The sequence below is a fragment of the Thunnus thynnus genome, chromosome 20 (assembly GCF_963924715.1).
Source record: "Thunnus thynnus chromosome 20, fThuThy2.1, whole genome shotgun sequence".
Classification (NCBI taxonomy): Eukaryota; Metazoa; Chordata; class Actinopteri; order Scombriformes; family Scombridae; genus Thunnus; species Thunnus thynnus.
This window is the reverse complement of record NC_089536.1, coordinates 14,647,862-14,661,394: the sequence shown is the minus strand read 5'-3', so window position 1 is coordinate 14,661,394 and position 13,533 is coordinate 14,647,862. Positions and strand designations below refer to the sequence as shown.

General features: G+C 38.9%; 2 long non-coding RNA genes across 2 annotated transcripts; both read left to right on the top strand.

The window, feature by feature from the left end:
• Positions 1-1,329: 1,329 nt before the first annotated feature.
• Positions 1,330-1,966, top strand: LOC137172028 (uncharacterized). Its single transcript, XR_010924863.1, has 3 exons — positions 1,330-1,401; positions 1,707-1,771; positions 1,896-1,966. It is a non-coding gene; the product is annotated as an uncharacterized lncRNA (long non-coding RNA).
• Positions 1,967-10,119: 8,153 nt separating this feature from the next.
• Positions 10,120-12,804, top strand: LOC137171923 (uncharacterized). Its single transcript, XR_010924845.1, has 2 exons — positions 10,120-12,538; positions 12,621-12,804. It is a non-coding gene; the product is annotated as an uncharacterized lncRNA (long non-coding RNA).
• The last annotated feature ends 729 nt before the right edge of the window (positions 12,805-13,533 follow it).

Here is a 13,533-nt window from a genome sequence, read left to right as displayed (position 1 = left end):
TGCTCCCCACCTCTGTTCCTCTCTCTCCTGTATTGCAAACACACACAAACACACACACATCCAAGCTCATTCAAACACAAATACACACAGCAGTGACATGTGGCTGTGGAGCCATTGAAGCAGAAATTATGTCTATTAATCAAAGTAATTGTGTGTATGTGTGTGTACACATGAACGTGTGTCACTGGTAAGAGTGTGCATGTGTGACCACGTGCAATTTAACTGTGCGTGTGCGTGTGTGTGTGTGCCAAGGGTTCACAGCGAGGTCAGCAGCTCTCACTGGTACCAGACTTTTCAACACCCATTTAAATGCAACTCTAATTATCTCACCGATAATTATACACACATTCAAACACAGAGAAAGACGTTGATGCGGGCATGTGCATGTGGGTGCACACATTTGTGTCTGTCTTAAGGTGATTCAACACGTAATGAGATGGAGAGAAAGGAACAGGAAGGCAGACACATTAATGCATCACAAGATGACTTGATGGATGTGTAATGAGCACCCTTTATATGTACAGAAACACACTCACAGAACTGATGTGTCACAGGATCAATTTGCTATATGTTTAACACTAGAATCGCCATGACATCAAATTTATAAAATTCATTTTTCCCTATTATTTAACACTCGTAAATACATATAAACCATATATAATGACAGTCTTTGATTTTAAGAGATTTAGTTATTAAACACATCCTGAGATAATAAGAGTATAGACCAAAAAGAAAGTACAGTTAGGTGTCCATACCAATGTCTGCCTGGTCATCCTACAGTACTGCTATAATTGGAGAGTGGTTTGTGTGTTTGTGTGTCCCACTATTCCTCCAATCCCCTCCAAACTTGCCCCAAAAAAGGTTCAAGGGGCCATATATTTGCATATAGTATAGTATAATATAGTATTTGCATGCATTTGCATATGGTGGTCGTTATTTGTGTTTTTCATCATTTCATCTTAGTTTTAATGTTAAATAAATACTCTGTACTTTTAAGTTTCGATGTAGCATGTAGTATGCAGTATGCAAACAAAAACAAAATCTGCAGTTTGTGATAATAATAATAATTATTATTGTCATTATAATTATTATAACTTTATTTGTATGGCACCTTTCATACAAGAAATGCAGCTCAAAGTGCTTTACAACAAAAGAAATTACATGCGCCAGTGCGTCACATGAAAAGGACATAAAAAGAACGTAAAAGCATGTAAAACATGTTAATGTAACATAAGATGGAAAATAAAACCCACTTGATAACATTAATAAAAATAAGATAAAATAAAGTGAAAATACAATAGATCACCAATCATATGTAATTGCTATTGTTGATGCTATTGTTCACTTCCACTTTCCCAACCTATAGGCTGACAAGGTAATTGGAGCTGCCTGAGGCCACAGGTAATATGTATTACCTGCATATGTATTTTTTTTACTGTTTATTTTCCTCTGTTTGACCTTTGTCTTAAAATGTACAAATAAACATTAACATATTGCTGATTCACCATCTTAGCTAGCTGCTAGCATTACCATGCTAAGAAAGTACCTAGGTGTCTAGCTGATTCATCCCACAGTAACAACACTGACAATTATCATTTACATACAAAATCTTATTCATACATGACCTAACATGGCCGTGGTTATGTGAGTCTAATTTCAAATTAAGTACGTGCATAAAAACCGCATTGGAAATATTTACTTTTCAGCTGAGCGCTGAGAGGACAGTAGGCAATGAGACAGAAGAGGTCACTGGAGCCGCCTGAGGCTACAGGTAATTAATCATGCTTTCCTATTAACCCCTCATCTATGGACTCAACTACAGTCATAAAATACAATTTAATACGTGGATAATTAACTGCTTTGTGGGTCTCATTTCAAACTATCTGACTTTTCAGCTTAGCACCGTGAGCACAATTGCCAGAGAAGGAGGCTGACCACGCCATTGGAGCTGCCAGAAGTCACAGGTAATTAATTACTCATACTTTCCTATTATTTCTTTCACGCAGGGTGTCCACTGCAGGCATATATTAAAATTTAGTAAGTGCATCATATGTGCATTACATGTTATGTAAAATTTTCACAAGTCCCATTATAAGTACATTGACTGTTAATGCATAGTGTCCACTGTAGTGATCACATACAAATATCCTTCAAACTGAATTTTGGAAAATAATGCTCTTCTGCGTGTATTCACATTTGATTAGTTGTAATAAAAACATGAAGCAAAAGCATCTCATTCCATTTCTAACAATTTTTGCATGAAAGGATTCAGCAATTACTATATTCTACCATCATTTGTTTCATTAATGTTTGTTGAGCCATGGCTACTGTTCAGTATTCATCCCACAAAAGATTTTCACATACCACAAACAAAAAAAACATGAAGTTCTCTATGATTATCAGATATCTTAGTTTGACATTAACAATACCAATTTACACTGACTGCCTGCAGTTTTCAACAACATTTGGACACAGGTCAACACCGTATGGCCAGTCAGCAGTGGAAAAGATCAGACAGGACTAGAAAGAAGGATAGAAACTTCAGAAGAGCGTGGACAGCTCCACAAGAAGTCACAAATGCAGTTCAATTTCATACACCTAAGATGGATTTAGTCTGCATTTCCTGCAATGCTGTCGTGTTCCCTTAGGAGATGTCAAAAGCTCATGGTGATCACAAATCCTTCAGTGCCTGTTGCAACTACGGAAGAATATTCAAAGACCCTACTGACACCATCAGCAGTCTGTCCTGACAGTGGAAACAAGCCAACATTTTCTCAGATCTTTGTCTTTGATCAAGACAATGAACTTAAGAACAGACTTCACCGGGCAAAGGGTGATGGAGTTGTTAATGCAAACTTTGCATTAACAACAAATGCAACTTTGACCTTGTTTCAGGACAAGTTGAAGACTGTCAGTCCTTTGGTAAGGTAAAGAGCAAAGCAAGTACCTTCACAGCAAACCCCAGTAAGGACCTCAGGATGGTGTTTCAGGCAAAGAGCGAGATTCTGTAGGGACAAACAGGGATCAAAGGGTCTTCCCACCAAGGATTCCTCACCATGACAGAAATGATGAGCTTCCCTTCACCTTTGTCAGGCGACAGTTTCCTGTCGGCTGGCTTTCTCAGTTACCATCAACAAAGGTCAGGGACAAGAAAATGAGCGATTTTGATATTTTTTGATTTAATGCCTAAGTAAGTGCCTCTGGGAGAAGAATGTGAATATGTTTCTATATATCATGAATACTTTCTATGCCATCACTCAGAGACTTACATTAGCGGAGCATCACTTTGCCCTGGGACAGCCAGTGCACCTCAATATGGAGATTCATTAGTTGACTGGGCGAGCTTTAATAAAGTTGACTATTTTTATCACAGTCTTTACTATGCAGTCTGCAGTGGGGTGCATTCTCCTTCAAATGGCTGTTCAAAAATAAGGGCTTCCCTTATTTTTCCCCATCATTGAGGCAGCTCCATCTGTGCAGCATGCAACTACACTGTAATAGGGAAAATTGTGCTTTGCAAAGTATGTGTCAACTACACAGAAATGATCTTCTCCTCATGTGGTGGTTGTGAGATTGACAGACATAAGAATCTTGTTTCAGCTTGGTTTCCTCAATGTACTGTACACATGTACACTGTACACCGTGTTGTTGGACAGTGGTACAGTCTTACATTTGTTAGCCACCTGAGGTCCACACATTATTTCTGCCATTTTAATACAAGCCAGTTTTACCTCTTCCACTCCTCCCCAGGACAAGGGATCTTTAGGGGGAGGTATCAGGTCAAAAGTATATGCCACATAGAAGTGGTATACATAATCTGAAAGCTGGGAACCTGAAGATAAATTTGGGATGCAGAACTCTGTGTCAAGTTTTTCTATTCATAAATCTGTAATAAACATTGTATTTTAGTAAGGCGTCTATTTAAATTTTGAAATTTTAGCGTGTATAAGGGCTTTAGAACTAGGGATGTCAGTCTCGGTTAATTCTGCTTTTGACAGACCGACACCCATTAATCAATAACTAACCAGTTAATTTTCAAGGAAAGTTGTGGCGTAGCTTTCGTTTGTGATAGCTGTCAGGCAGTTGGTGGTCAGAGCTAACGTTAGCTTGACTTTTAGCTTATCCTTCTTTTCCTCAAAGTGTTTTTCAGTGAGCTTTGTCACAGTAGCTCTTAATGGCATAACTTGGGCTCTGATTAAAAGACAACCCCCCCTTTTCCAACAGCTGTTTTTGGAAAAATAGCGTTACTTTTTGAATATAACTTACATTATAATATAGTTACATACTCACACACTCTCCTGCTAGGCTCTTGGAAGTGGTAAAAAATTATTTTCTCTGGTAGTTAGCATTATTACGACTGCCTGTTTGTCTTTTTGAGCTCCTTATCATTTGTGACAGTGGTATTTGGCAGTGTGACATATCTCATTTCTGCAGTAGAGAAATCGGAAGAGGCTTTGGACCCATTTTCACTTGTCATGAATTTATTTCCGCCATGGTAAAAAAAAAAACACGTTACATGAGCCTTCAGAAACTCTTGCAGGTTAAACTTGACTAATGAAACACTTAACTGTGACACAGTCACTATAAACATACTTTAAGACACTCACTAACCTAGCAACATTAATTACATTACATTGGTACTTTCTCCATTCAAAAGGACGATCTGATGTTGTGAACATGTAGTTTTCTAGCCATTAGCGGAGTGTGTATGCAAATTAACCTATAAATCGACATGCGTAAACTGGTCAAAAATATTCCCAGTGGTAAACCGATTAATGGTTAACTGTTGACTGCCCTACTTAGAACATTATGGTGGAAGTTTATGATGGCCATTGCCATGCTCTATTATGTTTCATAAGTTGTTGCAGCAATTTTGGCTTGATACCATTTGTTACACAGATTTGGTGCAAAATTTAACCGTTTTTGACCACTTGAGAATTGATTAAAATGGTCAAAAATCCCTCCAGAATGCCACATTAAGACACCAAGAGCTTGAGGAACACCATGGAAATATTCATGCTGTGATTTGTTGTCAAAAACTTTTGACATTTGGAGATTTCTGTAAGATATGAGATATCAGAAACTCCCTCATTGTCGACATACCTAGGAAAGCCATACATCCTCTGAATGCCTTTGGTCTCTAGTTTGTGTTTATAAAGTTTCATTAGGCTGTGATTGTCCTAGAGGTCACAATAGGTCATTTTATACAGTCAAAAAATGGACTTACTACAATGAAATGGCTACAATGGGGACTAAAACCATCACACATAAATACATTTGGGCTTACTGAATCCACAAGAGTCTCAGCTTTCCAGTCATACCAAATGTATGCAATTCCAAGACTGTTTAGGGACCCCAGTATGCAGAAATATTCAAATACACCATTTTTAGAATAGGCGGAAATAACTGCATGGTTTTTGCCTAAAACTGCATCTGTGAAGGGGAAACTTGTGGGTACTCATAGAAGTCATTTTCATTCAGATATATCTTGACGTGGGAGGTAAAGGGACCCCTTTGAAAATAGCCATGCCAGTTTTTCACTCACCGAAATTTAACCTAACTTTGGAGTGCTATTTTGCCCCTTTCCCAACAAGCCATTATGACATGGTTCCAGTGGTACCAGTGGATGCTTTAAGTCCTCTAGTTTCATATGATACCAGAATCTTCACTGTAGCTTCAAAACTGAGCCTGCTACAGCCTCTGCAGGACAGTAATGCCAGCGTCCTCCAGGAGTTTAAGAGGTTAATCAGCATTTCACCAATGTTGTGTGGCTTTTTGGCTTGGGCAATAAGGAGAGCACACTCAAATGATGCAGTTGCCTGCTTTTGGTCACTTCCAGCCCTAGGAAAACTTTCCCTAATGTTCTGGAGCCTGTTTGTCAACATAAGTTCATTTTTTCTGAGGAAAAACTCACTGGGTTTACCCACCATCTCAGGGTGTTAAGTAAACTGGTGTTGCTTCAGTTTGCAGGGTTTCATACTTTCATTTGCCAGTTTCTCACTGCAAATGACACACTCAGTTCTGATTTTGTCCATTGCCTCTATGAAGCCAAACTCAAAATAAATGTCCTAGTAAATCCTTTTTTTCTTTTTGAGAAATTCAGCATTCTCTTCTCCCTGTATGGGGCTTTTTTCTGTCTTTATTCAAGAGCATGGTCTTTCAATTTGAGAGCATGAGTCATTGATTTCACTTTCAGATTTTGTAATTCTTTCCCTCAAAACCCTTCCCTCGCATTCAAATAGCTCCTGCTTGCGCTTAGATTTGCTCTGCTTCTGCTTGCAGTAAGATATATCGTTGCTTGTAGAGATTTTCTGTGCCCCAGCTTCAGCCCTTCTCTTTGTGCTTAGGCTGCTTATGTGCGCTCATGAAACAGCTACTCTCAAATTTTTTTATGCAACAACCCTGTGAAAATCCTCCAACCAATAGAATGCCATGTGAAGTGTTGACCAATGAAATGATCCCTGCCTCCTTACAGGCACATTCATTTTACTTCTTAGAGCATCCTGTACAGGCGGTTACTCTTTAACCCGGTTCATCCACTCCCGCCCTCCAGGGCTTTATTAAATGTACTTCCCTTGCTTTCGTGTACAACTTTTGGAATGAAAGGACAGTTAATAGATACACTCACTGGCCACTTTATTGGGTACACCTATGCAATCCAATGCAACAGCTCTGCCATAAATTCTACATTTATGAGGCTTATGCATTTTCAGTTTTTGTTGACATTGTCAGAAGGGTGATAATTCTATTTTATGATTATTATTGAGGTTGTGGGTGGTAGTGGTGTCCTGGAGTGCATTATATTGAAAAGTGTTCCTAATATTTTGCTCTCCTCATGTATGTCAATGGAGTGGACAAAATATTAGGAACACCTGCAATAGTCATGTACTGCTGAGCGAGCACACGAGACAGTAAAAAACAAAAGCAACTTCAATGAGCAACTACTCACATACTACTGTTGCTTATTGAAAGTTACTTTTGTTTTCTACTGTCCTAATGTGTTAGCTGGTTGCTTTTGCTGTTGGTACTTTTCCCATTTTTAAACACTAAAATACAGATGCTGCAAATATGACTTAACCAGTTCAATTTGAAAGATGTAATAGCACCATTAAAATAAAAAAACTTACTTGAAGTCCTTCACTTTGGCGATCAATATTGGCCACCAATCTGTCATACTCTCTCTCTCCTGAGTCATGAAGGTGACTTTGTTTCTCTTCTATGGCTACTATTATATGTAACTATTATAGTAAAAGAAAAAGTACCTTGTGCTGGTATATACATTAACTGTCCATTTCAAAAGAAGTACATCTAATAAAGCCCTGGAGGGCAGGAGTGGATGAACTGGGTTAAAGAGTAACCGCCCATAAGAAATGCATAATACTTCTTATGCTCTAAAAAGTAAAGTGAACGCGCCCCCAAGGAAACAGTGATCATGTCATTGGTCAACACTACACCTGGCATTCTATTGGTTGGGGAATTTTTACTGGGTTGTTACAAAAACAATCTCAGCGCAGAGCAGAAATCTGAGAGCAGAGTTTTCTTCACAGAAATGAACGAAATGCTGAGACATGTATATTTTAAGGATGCACGATATTATCGGCACGTCATCGGTATCGGCCGATAAAAGCTCTAAAATGAAATATCGTCATCAGTGAATTCTGCCGATTATGAGAGGCCGATATGTCGCCTTCTCCTCCTCCACCTGACTGTGCTTCCCTTGTCGGACTGTTTCACCCTGACGGTCCCGGTGCTTCCTCACAGGCTCCAGTTCACTCAGCTGCCCGACAGACCCGCTGCTTTTTCCCACTTTAACCTGAATAACTGAAAGGTTATATAGGTTAATGCTAGTGGGGTTTGGGACCCCCGGGTTGGAAGCCACTGGGTTAGTTGATGATTTGAATACTGCCTCTTCTCTTGAATGTTGTAAGTGGGCATGTGTAGTGCAACAAAACATTTTAGGTGTTACGTTGATTTATTGTTTAGTGGATCAAAAGAAAATAAGTGACAACTGTTTGAACTCAAACAGATGTTTGAGTAATTTTCTAGCAAAGATCTTAATATTCACTTCTCCCAGCTTTTCAAATAAGATTTGTTGCTTCCTCTGTTTTGCAGTACATAAATGGAATATCTTTCTAACACGTCTAGCACAATTTGAATGTGCCACTTTGCTCTCTGGGAAATTGTCAAGGAATTTTCCACAATTTTCTGACGTTTTATAGACACAACAATTATTATTATATATAATCATCAATAGATTAATTGATAGTCAAAATAACTGTTTGTTGCAGCCATAGTCCTTTATATAGAAATAACAGCAAAAGTGGAGAAAATGCTTCTTGTCCTGTCATTCTGGCATCCTTCATGACCCTGAGGGTATTATTGCTAATTTCAAAGTCATTGAGCATTAAATGATGATGATACATGACACTATTGCACTCTTATATATATGAGCACCTAAATATCTTAGCTTATTATAATGACAAAGTATTTTGAGATGAACATATTTTTGAACTCAAGAAAAGTCTGATATCCCAAAACCTAGATGTGAAGCAGTGGCTTTTGTGTCTACCCTCTGTCTCTTCATTATGCCTGTCTGCATACAGTATGTAGCTACCTGCTAGTTTCTATAAATACCTGCAAATCCACAGGTCTGTTGGTTTTATGTAAGTGTGTCTTTTTTTAATCTGACTGTAACCTTCTTCCCTCTCACTCTCTCTTTGTGTCTGAAATTCATATTCACTTTCTCATAAGTCGCTTGAGTTCAACGAGTTTGCTTAGCTCACAGCAATATTTAATTGACATTTCCTCTTGGTAAGCCAATGAAAGGGACCAAGAACATGAAACCGTCCCGTTTCCCCTGGTTACTGAATGAAATGGTTCCTGTGGTGTTAGGACGAGTGTGTTCCCATGACGACCATATGAGTTTTTGTTCCCATGGTGATATGAAAGTTATTCTAGTTCTTTGATTTCCCAACGGACCAGAATGAGAGAGAGTCAGAGAGGAGGAAAAAAAAAAGATTCTGGAAAGAAGGGAAAACAAAGTGAGACACAGAGGTAGAGAACTATGGAGTGAGTAAATGGAGTGCTACAGACAGATGGATCAGGAAAAAAATTTCAAGAGGATGGTGGGAGGTAAAAAAAAAGGTGGAGATAGATATCTGAAAAAAAAATAAAAGGAGAGGGAGAGAGAACTGCTGGCATGACTGGAGGATAAAAACAGATTGTTTTTCTGGTTTTCAGGATCAGTGAATTGAACAGTCCTGCAGCAATCTTAAGTTTATCGCCAAGTTTTACACAATCAGTATATCCATCCATCCATTCATCCATCCATTCATCACCCACCCATCCACTCATCCATTCATCCACCCATCTGTTTTTCCTTCCTTATGTCCTTCTTGCCGCCTTTCTTGTGTTTCATCTTCTAAATGAAGGACCCAGTGAGCAGATTTAAATTGTTGCTTTTTGCTTTTTCAAGCTCAGTGAGTTGAACAGGCCCATAGGGATGGGCTGTTTATCACCAAGTTTCCCTGCGACCCACGCTTATTAGGAATATTATGTTTGTTTGGTCTTTGTTTCTTCAGATCTTTGAATTTCACTACTTGTAAAGTTTCTTAGTTATCTCAATATAGAATACAATCTAGATATATACCGTAAAAGTGGCAAAAAAAAATGTAACAACCTAATCTGTATTGTTCATTGTTAAACTTTTCAAAGTTCAGCAAACTATATCAGTGTAAAGAGTAATTTGTATATATAATAATGCTTTGCTGAGTACTGTAATTCTGGCCAGACACACACACATTTGAACTTCAGCTATGTTCCTTTGTAAATGTACTAAAACATTAATGGCTAACAGTGAAAGGTTGTTGATATCTGCAAAGACTGGCTTGTGTTAAACAGATGTCCTGTGGAGTACAAGAAGCACTGACAGACAAAGAGTGGGAAAAAGAGTACAGGGAAGACAAAAGAACAAAAGAAACATGCAGTGATTTCCAAAAGTTAGTAAAACTTAACCAAAACCAGGATGACCAGAGTTAGCAGAAATTGGAGTCAAATGGATGCTATAATACAATAGTTTAAAGATCCAACTGACATAGGTGTTTTCTGTTTTTCAGGTTGATTAGACCTTTGCTCAGGTTGAAGCCCATGCAGTCCTGAGAAGAGGTCTGTCTAATCACGCAGTTAAGTGAAAACACCTGTGTAGGTGGACCATGGGTGTGTTGGGTGATTAATTCACTAAATAAAGTACTCATTACAAAAATGTTTTTTGTAATGTACTAGTACTGGTTATACAGAGTTTCTTGTAGGATATGAGTGCTGTATGAGTTCACTACAACTTTTAACATATGAGGTATATCAAAATTGCAATCGATCACCAGAGTATGTCACATTTTTAAATGTGTTTCACCTCCTTGTTGTTGGTAATCAGGGAAAATGTCATCAGATAACATCCGATCATGTAAAATTTACTGTAGTTTGACCAAGTATACCCAACTCCAGTCACAGAAAATGTGACATTTTAGGGCTTCACGCTACTTGACAGTACAGGTGGATATAACAAAGACTTGTTGAATAGCACCATTAAAGATTTCAGCTCTCAGTGACAAGTTTAACTGCACACTAATTGTTAACACTCAGTGGGGGAAAAAAGTAATCAAACCAGAAGTTTTACTATGCCCTCAAGTGCTTGTGATTGATAAACTCTGCTGGGAAATTAAGAATCACAATCTGTGACATCAAGTGCAATACTAGCTCCTGCAGAATAGAGCTGTTGTCATTCAGACTACTGCCATTCTGGATTTAAGATAAGATATAGGAGCCTGTTTTCTGCCTTTTCTCCCCCTTGGGTTCACTTTTCTTGAATCTGTTATGAAGTCTAGTCATACCCTGCAATATCTTAAACTGATTATTGAAAAAAAGTGCTGAAAAAGTCTGAAAAAGTCAATTTATAAAGTAACAAGTAGCTTTTGTCAGCTTCACTCAGTCAAAATGTTCTGTATCTGCTTCATAGAAAAATATTTCAGCTTTCCCTCTGTTAGAGGAAAAACCTGCCTGATGTTTTACTGCTCAGATATAGGAAATGTAAACTGGGCTTTGGCCTGATTCATGGCACAAGAATCTGCAAGAGCAAGTATTGATTAATATTAGGAGGATGATGTGGTGGAGAGAGTAATGAGAATGTGAACAGTATGAAGCAGGTAGAACCTGGAGGTCCACCATGTCTGCATGTGATTAGTTTGTTTGTATCTTTTGACAGCCTAAGTTAACATGCTGTGTAAAAACTCTATCTTAGAGTTAATTTGAACCATTTAGATATACATATAACTCTGATAATTCATTCTTCAGGCGCTTTGTTGTTTTTTTTTATCCAGGGCTTTGTTAAAAAAAAAGGCCCAAATTGGATTGATTTTACCCAAACACGTCTTGGTGCCTGTTTAAACAGTCCAGAAGCTATTTGGAGTTTGTTATTCAGATTCCCTCTTCACATTTCTCATTTGCACAAACAACAGATTCTAAATGAGGCTTAAAGCAAACTAAACCTCCACCAAAGGCATCCTTTTGCCAGGTAATCTCCAGTGCATGTACATATGTGTGTGTCTTGTCTGTCAAGTATCAAGTATGAGTATATAATTCATCTCTTTCATCTGGCATCACAAACACACTGATAATTAGGCTGGTACACACACACACTCTCTCACACACACACACCTAATACAGGCTGATTGGAAGTGTGCTCTTGTATACACCCAAAGGCTCTTGTGCACCTGCTACTGCAGGAAATGAGAACAGACACACACACACACAGACTACAAGCTAGCGGATGCAAAATGTGCAGAAGTGTCTGCATGCAAGCACATACTCAAACACACACACATGCTGGAGATTACCTGGCTCCAGGATGTTATTGGCAGTTGTTTTGTTTGCAAACTCATTTAGAATTTGTTATTTCTATAAACTGGCCAAGTACTTACAGTCAAGATTTGCAAAAGACTGAGACCCAATGCTTCTTTCTCGATTCAATTCAATTTAGGTCAAATTATTCAGTATTTTATACTAGCATGAAAGTTAATATCAGTATTACTAAACCAACAAGATCGAGATACAGGTGACATGGTGTTTTGTATAGGTGTATATTAAAATCATAGACTGTATATAAAGATGGACAGAGCAAGGTTTGAAGCCCATAGTTCACAGTGCAGTAATTCCCAAAAAGACCACCATTGCCCCCATATTTAGTCTGTAGGACCCATATTTAGCAATTGAGACCATAATGATTTGTTGAAAAAAGTGACTGACTTAGTTATTCTAGAGAGACGTTTACACTTTTTGAGAATCCCTGTCATGCCCTCCACTTCTGCCTCCTCCTAGTGTGTGTGTGTGTGTGGGTGTGTCTCTCTCTCTCGTGTCTGTGTCCAAATTGCAATAGTGGAGACAGGTGTGTGGGAGTCGGGCGAACAGCTGCCATCCATCAGGAGTTCTGCTTAAATATTGGGTGCAACCTCCTACTCACCGCCAGATCGTAGACTCTGTTCATACAGTCAGTCACGCTTCCAGCCTAACTTGTTACTGTTCTGTCAGTATCCAGCATTTGCCTAACTCTTGTTTCTCTGTGCCTGTAGAAGACCTCAGCCTGACCCTGGCTCTGTCTCCAGTCCTCCTGCCTCACCTGTACAGCCCATCGCTCTGCCTGGCTCCCCGCTCCAACCCCTATACCCAGCCCCCAGGTTCCCCAGCTACCAGCCCAGACCTTGGCCCCAGCCTCTCAGTTCACCGCCTTGCAAATAAAATCCTTTTCCAACTCTACTCGCTGCCTCCTGCCTCGGTGTCCTGCTCGTGGGTTCATTAGCCTAGCCTTAACAATCCCTGGCTCCAATTGTGAGTCAGTTGCAGCCAGGGATTTTTTGGAGCCAGCATCTAGCAGTTGTCAGTCACATTGACCTTTAAGGTACAACTGCCTTGTCTTGAGGCTCAAGCTGTGGTAGTCACTGCTTGGTTAGAATATGTCTCAGTTTGGATGCCCTTTTTGAGTTGCTCTGTTGAAGTAGTTGGTCCAGTTAGTTAGTTAGTTTATCATTTTATGGGGCGTTATGTGCCAAACTAGCATAGACTTCAGGAAGTCACTGGTCCCAGCCAAGAAATAGTTCATTACATAATGGTAAATGGTCGTTTTTACATTTTGGTTTTTGTGTGGAATAAACAAACAATAGCTGGGAGCTTTGGAGGTGCTGGTGAAAGGACTGTAATCTCTTCCTTTATTTATCAACAGGTCACAGCCTAATTTTTATGTATGCTGTTTAGCTGTTTGTTTGTTTGTTTTTTTACGTGTACATCATAGCAGCATAATTAATCATGTAGGAAAACAAAACATGCTCATCCACTTGCTGTTCTGTCCTTTTCATGAAATAGTCCAAGAATCAAACACACAGCTTTGTTATATACAGCGTGTGTGTATAATGTCAATTCTCAGTTTGTGGGAAAGCTTGTGTTTAATTTTCATTCAGCCAATTTCAAGGACTTTGCAAAAACAGATTC